Source organism: Chiloscyllium plagiosum, unplaced genomic scaffold (assembly GCF_037043375.1).
Source record: "Chiloscyllium plagiosum isolate Xiang-an unplaced genomic scaffold, Cpla_swu_hap1 HiC_scaffold_50, whole genome shotgun sequence".
In the NCBI taxonomy this organism is placed as follows: Eukaryota; Metazoa; Chordata; class Chondrichthyes; order Orectolobiformes; family Hemiscylliidae; genus Chiloscyllium; species Chiloscyllium plagiosum.
In genome coordinates, this window is record NW_028270188.1 from 36,082,679 (window position 1) to 36,096,794 (window position 14,116).

A 14,116-nucleotide genomic window follows, 5' to 3' on the forward strand; every position below is an offset into this window, starting at 1 on the left:
TCCCCCTCTCCCTGTCCCCCCTCTCTCTCGCTGCCCCCCTCTCTCTCTCGGTCACCCTCTCTCACTGCCCTCCTCTCTCTGTCCCCCTTTCTCTGTCCCCCTCTCTCTGCACTCCCTCTCTCTCTGCCCCCTCTCTCTCTCTGTCACCCTCTCTCTCTGTCCTCTCTCTCTCTGTCCCCTCTCTATCTGTCCCCCTCTCTCTGTCCCTCTCTCTCTGTCCCTCTCTCTCTCTCTGTGCCCCTCTCTCTGTCCCCTCTCTCTGTACCTCACTCTCTCTGTCCCCCTCTCTGCCCCCCTCTCTCTGTCCCCCTCTCTCTGTCCCCCTCTCTCTCTCGCTGCCCCCCTCTCTCTCTGCCCTCCTCCCTCTGTCCCCCTCTCTCTGTCCTCCTCTCTCTGCCCTCCCTCTCTCTCTGCCCCCTCTCTCTCTCTCTGTCACCCTCTCTCTCTGTCCTCTCTCTCTGTCCCCCTCTCTCTGTCCCTTCTCTCTCTGTCCCCTTCTGTGTCTGTCCCCCATCTCTCTGTCGCCCTCTCTCTCTGACCCCCTCTCTCTCTGCCCCTCTCTTTCTGTACCCCTCTCTCTTTCCCCTGTCTATCTGTCCCCCTCTCTCTCTGCCCCCCTCACTCTGTCCCCCTCTCTCTGACCCATCTCTCTCTGTCCCTTTCTCTCTCTGTCCCCTCTCTCTCTGTCCCCCTCTATCTCCCCCACTCTCTGTCCCCATCTCTCTTTGCCCCTCTCTCTGCCCACTGTCTCTGTCCCCCTCTCTCTGTACTCCTCTCTCTCTGTCCCCCTCTCTTTCCGTCCCCCTCCCTCTGTCGCCCTCTCTCTGCCCCCAATCTCTCACTGTCCTCCTCTCTCACTGTCCTCCTCTCTCTCTGTCGCCTCTTTCTGCCCCCTCTCTCTCTCTCTGTCCCCCTCTCTCTCTGTCCCCCCTCTCTCTCTGGCCTCCTCTCTCTCTGCCCTCCTCTCTCTGTCGTCCTCTCTCTGTCCCCTCTCTCTCTCTCTCTGTCCCCCTCTCTCTCTGACACCCTCTCTCTGTCGCCCCTCTCTCTGTCCCTCTCTCTCTGTCCCTCTCTCTCTCTGCGTGCCCCTCTCTCTGTCCCCTCTATCTCTGTAACTCTCTCTCTCTCTCTGTGCCCCTCTCTCTGTCCCCCTCTCTTAGCCGCCCGCTTTCTTCCCCCTCTCTCTCTGTCCCCCTCTCTCTGCCCACCTCTATCTACCCCACTCTCTGTCCCCTGTCTCTGTCCCCCTCTCTCTGTCGCCCTTTCTCTGACCCGCATTCTCTGTCCCCCTCTGTCTGTCGCCTACTCTCTGTCCCCCTCTCTCTCTCCCAACCGCCTCTCTCTCCCCCTCTCTCTGCCCCCTCTCTCTGTCGCCCTCTCTCTGTCACCCTATCTCTCCCACCCGCCTCTCTCTATCGTCCCTCTTTGTCACCTCTCTCTCTATCCCGCCCTCTCTCTCTGCCCCTCTCTCTCTGTCCCCCTGTCTCTGACCCCCTCTCTCTGACCCCCTCTATCTCCCCCACTCTCTGTCCCCCCCGTCTCTCGCCCTCTCTCTGACACCCACTCTCTCCCACCCGCCTCTCTCTGTACCCCCTCATTGTCCCCCTCTCTCTGTCCCCCTCTCTCTGACCCCCTCTATCTCTCCCACTCTCTGCCCCCCCCTCTCTGTTGCCCTCTCTCTGACCCCCACTCTCTCCCATACATATCTCTCTGTACCCCCTCGCTGTCCCCCTCTCTCTCTGTCACCACTCTCTCTGTCCCCCTCTCTCTCTCTGACCCCCTCTCTCTGCTCTCCACTCTCTGTCCCCCTCTCTCTGTCCCCCTCTCTCTGCCCCCTCTCTCTCTGCCCCCTCTCTCTCTGTCCCCTCTCTCTGTCCCCTCTCTCTGTCCCCTCTCTCTCTGGTCCCCTCTCTCTCCGTCCAGCCTCTCTGTCCCCCCTCTCTCTGCCCCCTCTCTCTCTGCCCCCTCTCTCTCTGTCCCCTCTCTCAGTCCCCTCCCTATCTGTCCCCCTCTCTCTCTGCCCCCCTCTCTCTGTTGTCCTCTGTCTCTGACCCCCTCTCTCTCTGCCCCTCTCTCTCTCTGTCACCACTCTCTCTGTCGCTTTCTCTCTGTCCCCCTCTCTCTCGGTCCCCCTCTCTCTGCCCTCTTCTCTCTCTGCCCCCTCTCTCTCTGTCCCCCTGTCTCTCTGCCCCCCCTCTCTCTCCCCCGCTCTCTGACCCCCTCTCTGTCGCCCTCTTTCTGACCCCCACTCTTTCCCACCCACCTCTCTCTGTACACCCTCACTGTCCCCCTCTCTCTCTTTGCCACCACTCACTCTGTCGCCCTCTATCGGCCCCCTCTCTCTCTGCCCTCCTCTCTCTGTCGCCCTCTCTCTGACCCCCCTCTCTCTGTCCCACTCTCTCTGTCCCCCTCTCTCTCTCTGTCCCCCTCTCTCTGTCTCCTCTCTCTGTCCCCCTCTCTCTCTCTCTGTGCCCCTCTCTCTGTCCCCCCTCTCTCTCTACCTCTCTCTCTCTGTCCCCCTCTCTCTGTCCCCCTCCCTCTCTCTGTCGCCTCTTTCTGCCCCCTCTCTCTCTGACCCCCTCTCTCTCTGACCCCCTCTATCTCTCCCACTCTCTGCCCCCCTTTCTGTCCCCTCTCTCTCTTCTGCCTCTCTCTATACCCCCCCCCGTCGCCCTCTCTATGACACCCCTCTCCCTGTCCCCCTCTCTCTCTGTCCCCTCTCTCTCTGTCCCCTCTCTCTCTGTCCATCTCTCTCTCTGTGCCCCTCTCTCTGTCCCCCTCTCTCTGTACCTCTCTCTCTGTGTCCCCCCTCTGTGTCCCCCTCTCTTTGCCGCCCTCTTCCTGCCCCCGTTCTCACAGTCCTCCTCCAAATGACTGCCTCTATCTCCCCCACTCGCTGTCCCCTCTTTCTGTCCCCTCTCTCTCTGTCCACCTCTCTCTCTGTCCCCCTCTCTCTGTCCCCCCTCTCTCTCTCTGTCCCTCCCTCTCTCTCTCTGCCCCTCTCTCTGTCCCCTCTCTCTCTATACCTCTCTCTCTGTCCCCACCTCTCTGTCCGTCTCTCTCTGTCCCCCTCTCTCTCTGTCCCCCTTTCTCTCCGTCCCCCCCTCTCTCTGCCCTCCTCTCTCTGCCCCTCTCTCTCTGCCCCCCTCTCTCTCTGTCCCCTTCTCTCTCTCGGTCCCCCTCTCTCTCTCGGTTCCCCTCTCTCTCTGTCCCCTCTCTCTGTCCCTTCTCTATCTGCCCCCTCGCTCTCTGTCCCCCTCTCTCTCTCTGTCCCCTCTCTCTCTGCCCCCTCTCTGTCACTCCCTCTCTGTCCCCCTCTCTCTGTCCCCCCTCTCTCTCTCCCTCTCTTTCTGTCCCCCTTTCTCTCTGTACCTCTCACTCTCTGTCATCCCCTCTCTGTCCATCTCCCTCGGTCCCCCCTCTCTATCTGTCCCCCTCTCTCTGTGTCCCCCTCTCTCTGTGCCCTCCTCTCTCTGTGCCCTCCTCTCTCTGTCCCCCTCTCTCTGTCCCCCTCTCTCTCTATCTGTCCCCCTCTCTCTTTGTCCCCCTCTCTGTCCCCCCTCTCACCGCGCCCTCTCTCTGTCCACCTCTCTCTGTCCACTCTCTATCTGTCCTCCTCTCTCTCTGGCCCCCCCTCACCCTGTCGCCTCTTTCTGCCCTGCTCTCTCTCTGACCCCCTCTCTCTCTGACCCCCTCTATTCCCCCCACTCTCTGCACCCCCTCTCTGTTGCCCTCTCTCGGAACCCACACTCTCCCACACACCTCTCTCTGTACCCCCTCACTGTCCCCCTCTTTCTCTGTCCCCTCTCTCTCTTTCCTCCTCTTTCTGTCCCCTCTCTCTGCCCCCAATCTCTCTGCCCCCCTCTCTCTCTGTCCCCCTCTCTCTCTGTCCACTCTCTCTGTCCCCTCTCTCTCTGTCCACTCTCTATCTCTCCCCTCTCTCTCTGTCCCCCCTCTCTGACCCCCTCCCTCTGCCCCCTTTCTGTCCCCCTCTGTCTGCCCCCTCTCTTTGTCACCCTCTGTCTCTGTCCCCCACTCTCTTTTCCCTCTCTCTCTGTCCTCCCTCTCTCTGTCGCCCTCTCTATGACCCCCCGCTCTCTCTGTCCCACTCTCTCTGTCCCCTCTCTCTCTGTGCCCCTCTCTCTGTCCCCTCACTCTCTGTACCTCTCTCTCTCTGTCCCCCCCCCCCGCTCTGTCCCCCTCTCTTTGCTGCACTCTTTCTGCCCCCTCTTTCTCTGTCCACATCTCTCTGCCCACTTCAATCTACCCCACTCTCTGTCCCCCTCTCTCTCTGTCCCCCTCTCTCTCTGTCGCCCTCTGTCTGACCCCCCTCTCTCCCAAATGCCTCTCTCTCTCTCCCCCGCTCTCTGCCCTCTCTCGCTCTGTCGCCCTCTCTCTGTCCCCCTGTCTGCCCCATCTCTCTCTGTCCCCTCTCTCTCTCTGTCCAGCCCTCTCTGACCTCCTCTCTTTGCCGCCCTCTTTCTGCCCCCCTCTCTCTGTTACACTCTCTCTGCCCACCTCTATCTACCCCACTCTCTGTCCCCCTCTCTCTGTCCCCCTCTCTATGTCGCCCTCTCTCTAACCTGCACTCTCTGTCCCCCTCTGTCTGTCGCCTACTCTCTGAACCCCTCTCTCTCCCAACCGCCTCTCTCTCTCTCTCCCGCTCTCTGCCCTCTCTCTCTCTGTCGCCCTCTCTCTGTCCCCTCTTTCTGACCCCATCGCTCTCCCACCCGCCTTTCTATCTCCCCCGCGCTCTCCCCCTCTCTCTGTCGCCCTCTCTCTGTCCCCCTATCTCTCCCACCCGCCTCTCTCTAACGTCTCTCTTTGTCCCCTCCCTCTCTATCACGCCGACTCTCTGGGCCCCTCTCTCTGTGACCCCCATCTCTCTGTCCCACTCGCTCTGTCCCCTCTCTCTCTGTCCCCTCTCTCTCTCTGTCCCCCTCTGTCTGTCCACTCTCTCTCTGTCCCTCTCTCTCTCTCTGTGCCCCTCTCTCTGTCCCCCTCTCTCTGTACTCCTCCCTCTCTGTCCCCCTCTCTCTGTCCCCCTCCCTCTGTCGCCTTCGCTCTGTCCCCCTCTCTCTCTGTCCCCCCTCTCTCTGCCCTCCTCTCTCTGTCCTCTCTCTTTGTCCCCTCTCTATCTGTCCCCCTCTCTCTCTGTCCCCCCTCTCTTTCCCCCCTCTCTCTGCCCCCTCTCTCTGTGCCCCCTCTCTCTGTCCCCCTCTCTCTGCCCCTCTCTCTCTGCCCCCCTCTCTCTCTCTGTCCCCCTCTCTCTCTGTCCCCCTCTCTGTCACCCCCTCTCGGTCCCCCTCTCTCTCTGTCCCCCTCTCTCTCTGTCCCCCTCTCTCCCTCTGCCCTCCTCTCTCTGTCCCCCTCTCTCTGTCCCCGTCTCTCTGCCACGCACTCTATGCACCCCTCTCTCTCTGTCCCCCTCTTTCTGCCACTTTCTCTCTGCCCCCCTCTCTCTCTCTATCCCCCCTCTCTCTGTCCCCTCTCTCTGTCCCCTCTCCATCTGTCCCCCTCTCTCTGTCCCCCTCTCTGTCCCCCCTCTCTCTGCCCCACTCTCTCTGTCCCCCTCTCTCTCTGTCCCCCTCTTTCTGCCACTCTCTCTCTCTGCCCCAGTCTCTCTCTCTGTCCCTCTCTCTCTCTGTCCCCTCTCTCTGTCCCCTCTCTACCTGTCCCCCTCTCTTTCTGCCCCACCCTCTCTCTGCCACCTCTCTCTCTGTACCCCTCTTTCTGCCACTCTCTATCTGCCCCCCTCTCTCTCTCTATCCCCCTCTCTCTCTGTCCCCTCTCTCTGTCCCCTCACCATCTGTCCCCCTCTCTCTCTGTCCCCCTCTCACTCTGTCCCCCTCTCACTCTGTCCCCCTCTCACTCTGTCCCCCTCTCACTCTGTCCCCCTCTCTGCCCCCTCTCTCTGCCCCACTCTCTCTGTCCCCCTCTCTCTCTGTCACCCTCTTTCTGCCACTCTCTCTCTGCCCCACTCTCTCTCTCTCTGTCCCGCTCTCTCTCTGTCCCCCTCTCTCTCTGCCCCCCTCTATCTTTCCCGCTCTCTCTCTGTCCCCCTCTCTCTGCCACTCTCTCTCTGCCCCCTTCTCTCTCTCTGTCCCCCCTCTCACTGCCCCCTCTCTCTCTGTCCCCATCTCTCTGTCCCCTCTCTATCTGTCCTCCTCTCTCTCTGCCCCCCCCTCCCTGTCGCCTCTTTCTGTCCCCCTCTCTCTGACCCCCGCGCTCTCTGACCACCTCTATCTCCCCCACTCTCTGCCCCCACCTCTCTGTTGCCCTCTCTCTGACACCCACTCTCTCCCACACACCTCTCTCTGTACCCCCTCACTGTCCCCCTCTCTCTGTCACCACTCTCTCTGTCGCCCTCTCTTTGTCCCCCTCTCTCTCTGTCCCCCTCTTTCTCTGTCCCCTCTCTCTCTGTCCTCCTCTTTCTGTCCGCTCTCTCTGTCCCCCTCTCTCTGCCCCCACTCTCTCTGCACCCCTCTCTCTCTGTCCCCCTCTCTCTGTGTCCACTCTCTCTGTCTCCTCTCTATCTGTCCCCCTCTCTCTGTCCCCCCTCTCTGTCCCCCCTCTCTCTGCCCCCTCTCTCTGCCCCCTCTCTGTCCCCCTCTGTCTGCCTCCTCACTTTGTCACACTGTCCCCCCACTCTCTTTTCCCTCTCTCTCTGACCCTCTCTCTCTGTCGCCCTCTCTATGACCCTACGCTGTCTCTGTCCCACTCCCTCTGTCCCTCTATCTCTGTCCCTCTCTCCCTTTTCCCACTCTCTCTGTCCCCTCTCTCTCTCTCTCTGTCCCCTCTCTCTCTCTGTGCCCCTCTCTCTATCCCCTCTCTCTCTGTACCTCTCTCTCTCTGTCCCCCCCCGCTCTGTCCCCCTCTCTTTGCCGCACTCTTTCTGCCCCCTCCTTCTCTGTCCCCCTCTCTCTGCCCACCTCGATCTACCCCACTCTCTGTACCCCTCCCTCCCAAATGCCTCTCTCTCTCTCCCCCGCTCTCTGTCCTCTCTCGCTCTGTCGCCCTCTCTCTGTCCCCCTCTGTCTGCCCCATCTCTCTCTGTCCCCCTCTCTCTCTCTGTCCAGCCCTCTCTGACCACCTCTCTTTGCCGCCCTCTTTCTGCCCCCCACTCTCTGTCCCCCTCTCTCTGTCCCCCTCTCTATGTCGCCCTCTCTCTAACCTGCACTCTCTGTCCCCCTCTGTCTGTCGCCTACTCTCTGAACCCCTCTCTCTCCCAACCGCCTCTCTCTCTCTCTCCCGCTCTCTGCCCTCTCTCTCTCTGTCGCCCTCTCTCTGTCCCCTCTTTCTGACCCCATCGCTCTCCCACCCGCCTCTCTCTCTCCCCCTCTCTCTGTCGCCCTCTCTCTGTCCCCCTATCTCTCCCACCCGCCTCTCTCTAACGTCTCTCTTTGTCCCCTCCCTCTCTATCACGCTGACTCTCTGGGCCCCTCTCTCTCTGACCCCCATCTCTCTGTCCCACTCTCTCTGTCCCTCTCTCTCTCTGTGTGCCCCTCTCTCTGTTCCCCTCTCTCTGTACCCCTCCCTCTCTGTCCCCCTCTCTCTGTCCCCCTCCCTCTGTCGCCTTCGCTCTGTCCCCCTCTCTCTCTGTCCCCCCTCTCTTTGCTTTCCTCTCTCTGTCCTCTCTCTCTGTCCCCTCTCTATCTGTCCCCCTCTCTCTCTGTCCCCCCTCTCTCTGCCCGCTCTCTCTGTGCCCCCTCTCTCTGTCCCCCTCTCTCTGCCCCTCTCTCTCTGCCCCTCTCTCTCTGCCCCCCTCTCTCTCTCTGTCCCCCTCTCTCTCTGTCCACCTCTCTGTCACCCCCTCTCGGTCCCCCTCTCTCTCTGTCCCCCTCTCTCTGTGTCCCCCTCTCTCTCTGCCCTCCTCTCTCTGTCCCCCTCTCTCTGCCACTCACTCTATGCACCCTCTCTCTCTGTCCCCCTCTTTCTGCCACTTTCTCTCTGCCCCCCTCTCTCTCTATTCCCCTCTCTCTCTGTCCCCTCTCACTGTCCCCTCTCCATCTGTCCCCCTCTCTCTCTGTCCCCCTCTCTGTCCCCCCTCTCTCTGCCCCACTCTCTCTGTCCCCCTCTCTCTCTGTCCCCCTCTTTCTGCCACTCTCTCTCTCTGCCCCACTCTCTCTCTCTGTCCCTCTCTCTCTCTGTCTCCTCTCTCTGTCCCCTGTCTACCTGTCCCCCTCTCTTTCTGCCCCACTCTCTCTCTCTGCCACCTCTCTCTCTGTACCCCTCTCTCTCTGTACCCCTCTTTCTGCCACTCTCTCTCTGCCCCCCTCTCTCTCTCTATCCCCCTCTCTCTCTGTCCCCTCTCTCTGTCCCCTCTCCATCTGTTCCCCTCTCTCTCTATCCCCCTCTCACTCTGTCCCCCTCTCTGCCCCTCTCTCTGCCCCACTCTCTCTGTCCCCCTCTCTCTCTGTCACCCTCTTTCTGCCACTCTCTCTCTGCCCCACTCTCTCTCTCTCTGTCCCGCTCTCTCTCTGTCCCCCTCTCTCTCTGCCCTCCCTCTCTCTGTCACCCTCTCTGTCCCCCTCTCTATGCCTCTCTCTCTCTGCCCCCCTCTCTCTCTGTCCCCCTCTCTCTCTGTCCCCTCTCTCTGTCTCCTCTCTATCTTTCCCGCTCTCTCTCTGTCCCCCTCTCTCTGCCACTCTCTCTCTGCCCCCTTCTCTCTCTCTGTCCCCCCTCTCACTGCCCCCTCTCTCTCTGTCCCCATCTCTCTGTCCCCTCTCTATCTATCCTCCTTTCTCTCTGGCCCCCCCTCTCCCTGTCGCCTCTTTCTGTCCCCCTCTCTCTGACCCCCGCTCTCTCTGACCCCCTCTATCTCCCCCACTCTCTGCCCCCCTCTCTGTTGCTCTCTCTCTGACCCCCACTCTCTCCCACACACCTCTCTCTGTATCCCTCACTGTCCCCCTCTCTCTCTGTCACCACTCTCTCTGTCGCCCTCTCTTTGTCCCCCTCTCTCTCTGTCCCCCTCTTTCTCTGTCCCCTCTCTCTCTGTCCTCCTCTTTCTGTCCGCTCTCTCTGTCCACCTCTCTCTGCCCCCACTCTCTCTGCCCCCCTCTCTCTCTGTCCCCCTCTCTCTGTGTCCACTCTCTCTGTCTCCTCTCTATCTGTCCCCCTCTCTCTGTCCCCCCTCTCTGACCACCCTCTCTCTGCCCCCTCTCTGTCCCCCTCTGTCTGCCCCCTCGCTTGGTCACCCTCTGTCTCTGTCCCCCCACTCTCTTTTCCCTCTCTCTCTGACCCTCTCTCTCTGTCACCTTCTCTATGACCCCACGCTGTCTCGTTCCCACTCCCTCTGTCCCTCTCTCTCTGTCCCTCTCTCTCTTTTCCCACTCTCTCTGTCCCCTCTCTCTCTCTCTGTCCCCTCTCTCTCTCTGTGCCCCTCTCTCTATCCCCTCTCTCTCTGTACCTCTCTCTCTGTGTCCCCCCCCCCCCGCTCTGTCCCCCTCTCTTTGCCGCACTCTTTCTGACCCCTCTTTCTCTGTCCCCCTCTCTCTGCCCACCTCGATCTACCCCACTCTCTGTCCCCCTCTCTCTCTGTCGCCCTCTCTCTGACCCCCTCTCTCTCCCAACTGCCTCTCTCTCTCTCCCCAGCTCTCTGCCCTCTCTCGCTCTGTCGCCCTCTTTCTGTCCCCCTCTGTCTGCCCCATCTCTCTCTGTCCCCCTCCCTCTGTCGCCCTCTCTCTGTCCCCTTCTAGCTCTGTTTCCTCTCTCTCTGTCGCCTCTTTCTGGCCCCTCTCTCTATCTGAACCCACTCTCTCTGACCCCTCTCTCTCTGACCCCCTCTATCGCCCACACTCTCTGCCCCCCCTCTGTTGTCCACTCTCTGACCCCCACTCTCTCCCTCCCACCTCTCTCTGTACCCCCTCACTGTCCCCCTCTCTCTGTCCCCCTCTCTCTGTCCCCTCTCTATATGTCCCCCTCTCTCTCTGTCCCCCCCCCTCTGTCGCCCTCGGTCTCTGACCCCCTCTCTCTCTGTCCCCCCTCTCTGTCACCCTCTGTCTCTGACCCCCTCTCTCTCTCTGCCCCTCTCTCTCTGTACTCCTCTCTCTTCCCCCTCTCTCTCTGTCCCCTCTCTCTTTTCCCACTCTCGCTGTCCCCTCTCTCTCTCTGTCCCCCCCTCTCTCTCTCTGTGCCCCACCCACTGTCCTCTCTCTCTCACTGTCCACCCCTCTCTGACCCCCTCTCTTTGCCGCATTCTTTCTGCCCCCTCTCTCTGTCCCCCTCTCTCTGCCCACCTCTATCTACCCCACTCTCTGTCCCCCTCTCCCTGTCCCCCTCTCACTGTCGCCCTCTCTCTAACCCGCACTCTCTGTCCCCCTCTGTCTGTCGCCTACTCTCTGAACCCCTCTCTCTCCCAACCGCCTCTCTCTCTCTCCCCCGCTCTCTGCCCTCTCTCTCTCAGTCGCCCTCTCTCTGTCCCCTCTTTCTGAACCCATCTCTCTCCCACCCGCCTCTCTCTCTCCCCCGCGCTCTCCCCCTCTCTCTGTCGCCCTCTCTCTGTCCCCCTATCTCTCCCACCCGCCTCTCTCTATTGTCCCTCTTTGTCCCCTCTCTATACCGCCGACTCTCTTGACCCCTCTCTCTCTGACGCCCCCCTCTCTCTGTCCCACTCTCTCTGTTCCCCTCTCTCTCTGTCCCACTCTCTCTCTCTCTGTCCCTCTCTCTCTCTGTGTGCCCCTCTCTCTGCCCCCCTCTCTCTGTACCCCTCCCTCTCTGTCCCCTCTCTCTGTCCCCCTCCCTCTGTCGCCTTCGCTCTGTCCCCCACTCTCTCTCTCTCTGTCCCCCCTCTCTCTGCCCTCCTCTCTCTGTCCCCTCTCTCTGTCCCCCTCTCTCTGAGCCCCTCTCTCTCTGACCCCCCCTCTATCCCCCTCTCTCTCTGTCCTCTCTCTGTCCCCCCCTCTCTGCCCCCTCTCTCTGTCCCCCCTCTCTCTGTCCCCCTCTCTCTGCCCCTCTCTCTCTGCCCCCCTCTCTCTCTCTGTCCCCCTCTCTCTCTGTCCCCCTCTCTTTCTGTCCCCTCTCTCTGTCCCCTCTTTATCTGTTCCCCTCTCTCTCTGTCCCCCTCTCTGTCACCCCCTCTCTGTCCACCTCTCTCTGTCCCCCCTCTATCTCTCCCTCTCTCTCGGTCCCCTCCTCTCTCTGTCCCCCTCTCTCTCTGTCCCCCTCTGTCTCTGCCCTCCTCTCTCTGCCCCCCTCTCTCTCTGTCCCCCTCTCTCTGTCCCCTCGCTCTGCCCCCCTCTCTATCTGTACCCCTCTCTCTCTGCCCCCTTCTCTCTCTCTGTCCCCCTCTCTCTCTGTCCCCTCTCTCTGTCCCCTCTCTATCTGTCCTCCTCTCTCTCTGTCCCCCTCTCTGTCCCCCTCTCTCTGACCCCTCTCTCTGTCTCCCTCTCTCTCTGTCCCCCTCTTTCTGACACTCTCTCTCTGCCCTCCCTCTCTCTCTCTGTCCCACTCTCTCTCTGTCCCCTCTCTCTGTCCCCTCTCTATCTGTCCCCCTCTCTCTCTGTCCCCCTCTCTGTCCCCCCTCTCTCTGACCCCTCTCTCTGTCTCCCTCTCTCTCTGTCCCCCTCTTTCTGCCACTCTCTGTCTGCCCCACCTCTCTCTCTGTCCCCCCCCCTCTCTCTGCCCCCCCTCTCTCTCTGCACCATCTCTCTGTCCCCCTCTCTCTGTCCGCTCTCTATCTGTCCTCCTCTCCCACTGTCCCCCTCTCCATGTCGCCTCTTTCTGCCCCCATCTCTCTCTGACCCCCTCTCTCTCTGACCCCCTCTATCTCCCCCACTCTCTGCCCCCCTCTCTGTTGCTCTCTCTCTGACCCACACTCTCTCCCACACACATCTCTCTGTACGCCCTCACTGTCCCCCTCTCTCTCTGTCACCACTCTCTCTGTCGCCCTTTTTTTGTCCCCCACTCTCTCTGCCCCCTCTCTCTCTGTCCCCTCTCTCTCTTCCCTCCTCCCTCTGTCCCCTCTCTCTGTCCCCCTCTCTCTGCCCCCACTCTCTCTGCCCCCCTCTCTCTCTCTGTCCCCATCTCTCTCTATCCACTCTCTCTGTCCCCTCTCTCTGTCCCCCTCTCTCTGCCCCCACTGTCTCTGCCCCCCTGTCTCTCTAGCCCCTCTCTCTCTGTCCACTCTCTCTGTCCCCTCTCTATCTGTCCCCCTCTCTCTCTGTCCACTCTCTCTGCCCCCTATCTGTCCCCCTCTCTCTCTGTCCCCCTCTCTCTCTGTCCCCCTCTCTGCCCCCCGCTCTCTGCCCCCTCTCTGTCCCCCTCTCTCTGGCCCCCTCTCTATCTGTCCTCCTCTCTCTCTGTCTTCCCTCTCCCTGTCGCCTCTTTTTGCCCCCTCTCTCTCTGACCCCCTCTCTCTCTGACCCCCTCTATCTCCCCCACTCTCTGCCACCCCCTCTCTGTTGCCCTCTCTCTGACCCCCACTCTCTCCCACATACCTCTCTCTGTACCCCCTCACTGTCCCCCTCTCTCTCTGTCACCACTGTCTCTGTCGCCCTCTCTCTGTCCCCCTCTCACTCTGTCCCCCTCTCTCTCTGTCCCCTCTCTATCTGCCCTCCTCTCTCTCTCCCCTCTCTCTGTCCCCCTCTCTCTGTCCCCACTCTCTCTGCCCCCCTCTCACTCTCTGTCCCCGTCTCTCTCTGTCCAGTCTCTCTGTCCCCTCTCTCTGTCCCCCTCTCTCTGCCCCCACTCTCTCTGCCCCCCTGTCTCTCTGTCCTCCTCTCTCTCTGTCCACTCTCTCTGTGCCCTCTCTCTCTCTGGCCCCCTCTCTCTCTCTGTGCCCCACTCACTGTCCCCTCTCTCTCACTGTCCACCCCACTCTGACCCCCTCTCTTTGCCGCATTCTTTCTGCCCCCCTCTCTCTGTTCCCCTCTCTCTGCCCAACTCTATCTACCCCACTCTCTGTCCCCCTCTCCCTGTCCCCCTCTCACCGTCGCCCTCTCTCTAACCCGCACTCTCTGTCCCCCTCTGTCTGTCGCTTACTCTCTGAACCCCTCTCTCTCCCAACCGCCTCTCTCTCTCTCTCCCCCGCGCTCTCCCCCTCTCTCTGTCGCCCTCTCTCTGTCCCCCTATCTCTCCCACCCGCCTCTCTCTATTGTCCCTCTTTGTCCCCTCTCTCTCTATCCCGCCGACTCTCTTGGCCCCTCTCTCTCAGACCCCCCCACCCCACCCCCCGCTCTCTCTGGCCCACTCTCTCTGTCCCCTCTCTCTCTGTACCCCTCTCTCTCTCTCTGTCCCTCTCTCTCTCTGTGTGTCCCTCTCTCTGTCCCCCTCTCTCTGTACCCCTCCCTCTCTGTCCCCTCTCTCTGTCCCCCTCCCTCTGTCGCCTTCGCTCTGTCCCCCTCTCTCTCTCTGTCCCCCCTCTCTCTGCCCTCCTCTCTCTGTCCCTCTCTCTCTGTCCCCCTCTCTCTGAGCCCCTCTCTCTCTGACACCCCTCTATCCCCCTCTCTCTCTGTCCTCTCTCTATCTGTCCCCCTCTCTCTCTGTCCCCCCTCTCTGTACCCCCTCTCTCTGCCCCCTCTCTCTGTCCCCCCTCTCTCTATCCCCCTCTCTCTGCCCCTCTCTCTCTGCCCCCCTCTCTCTCTCTGTCCCCCTCTCTTTCTGACCCCTCTCTCTGTCCCCTCTTTATCTGTTCCCCTCTCTCTCTGTCCCCCTCTCTGTCACCCCCGCTCTGTCCGCCTCTCTCTGTCCCCCCTCTATCTCTCCCTCTCTCTCGGTCCCCCTCTCTCTCTGTCCCCCTCTCTCTCTGCCCTCCTCTCTCTGTCCCCCTCTCTCTGTCCCCCTCTCTCTGCCACTCTCTCTCTGACCCCTCGCTCTCTGTCCCCCTCTCTCTCTGTCCCCCTCTTTCTGCCACTCTCTCTCTGCCCCCCCTCTCTCTCTGTCCCCCTCTCTCTGTGCCCTCGCTCTGTCCCCCTCTCTATCTGTACCCCTCTCTCTCTGCCCCCTTCTCTCTCTCTGTCCCACTCTCTCTCTGTCCCCTCTCTCTGTCCCCCTCCCTCTGAAGCCTTCGCTCTGCCCCCCACTCTCACTCTCTGTCCCCCCTCTCTCTGCCCTCCTCTCTCTGTCCCCCTCTCTCTCTCTGTCCCCCTCTCTTTCTGTCCCCTCTCTCTGTCCCCTC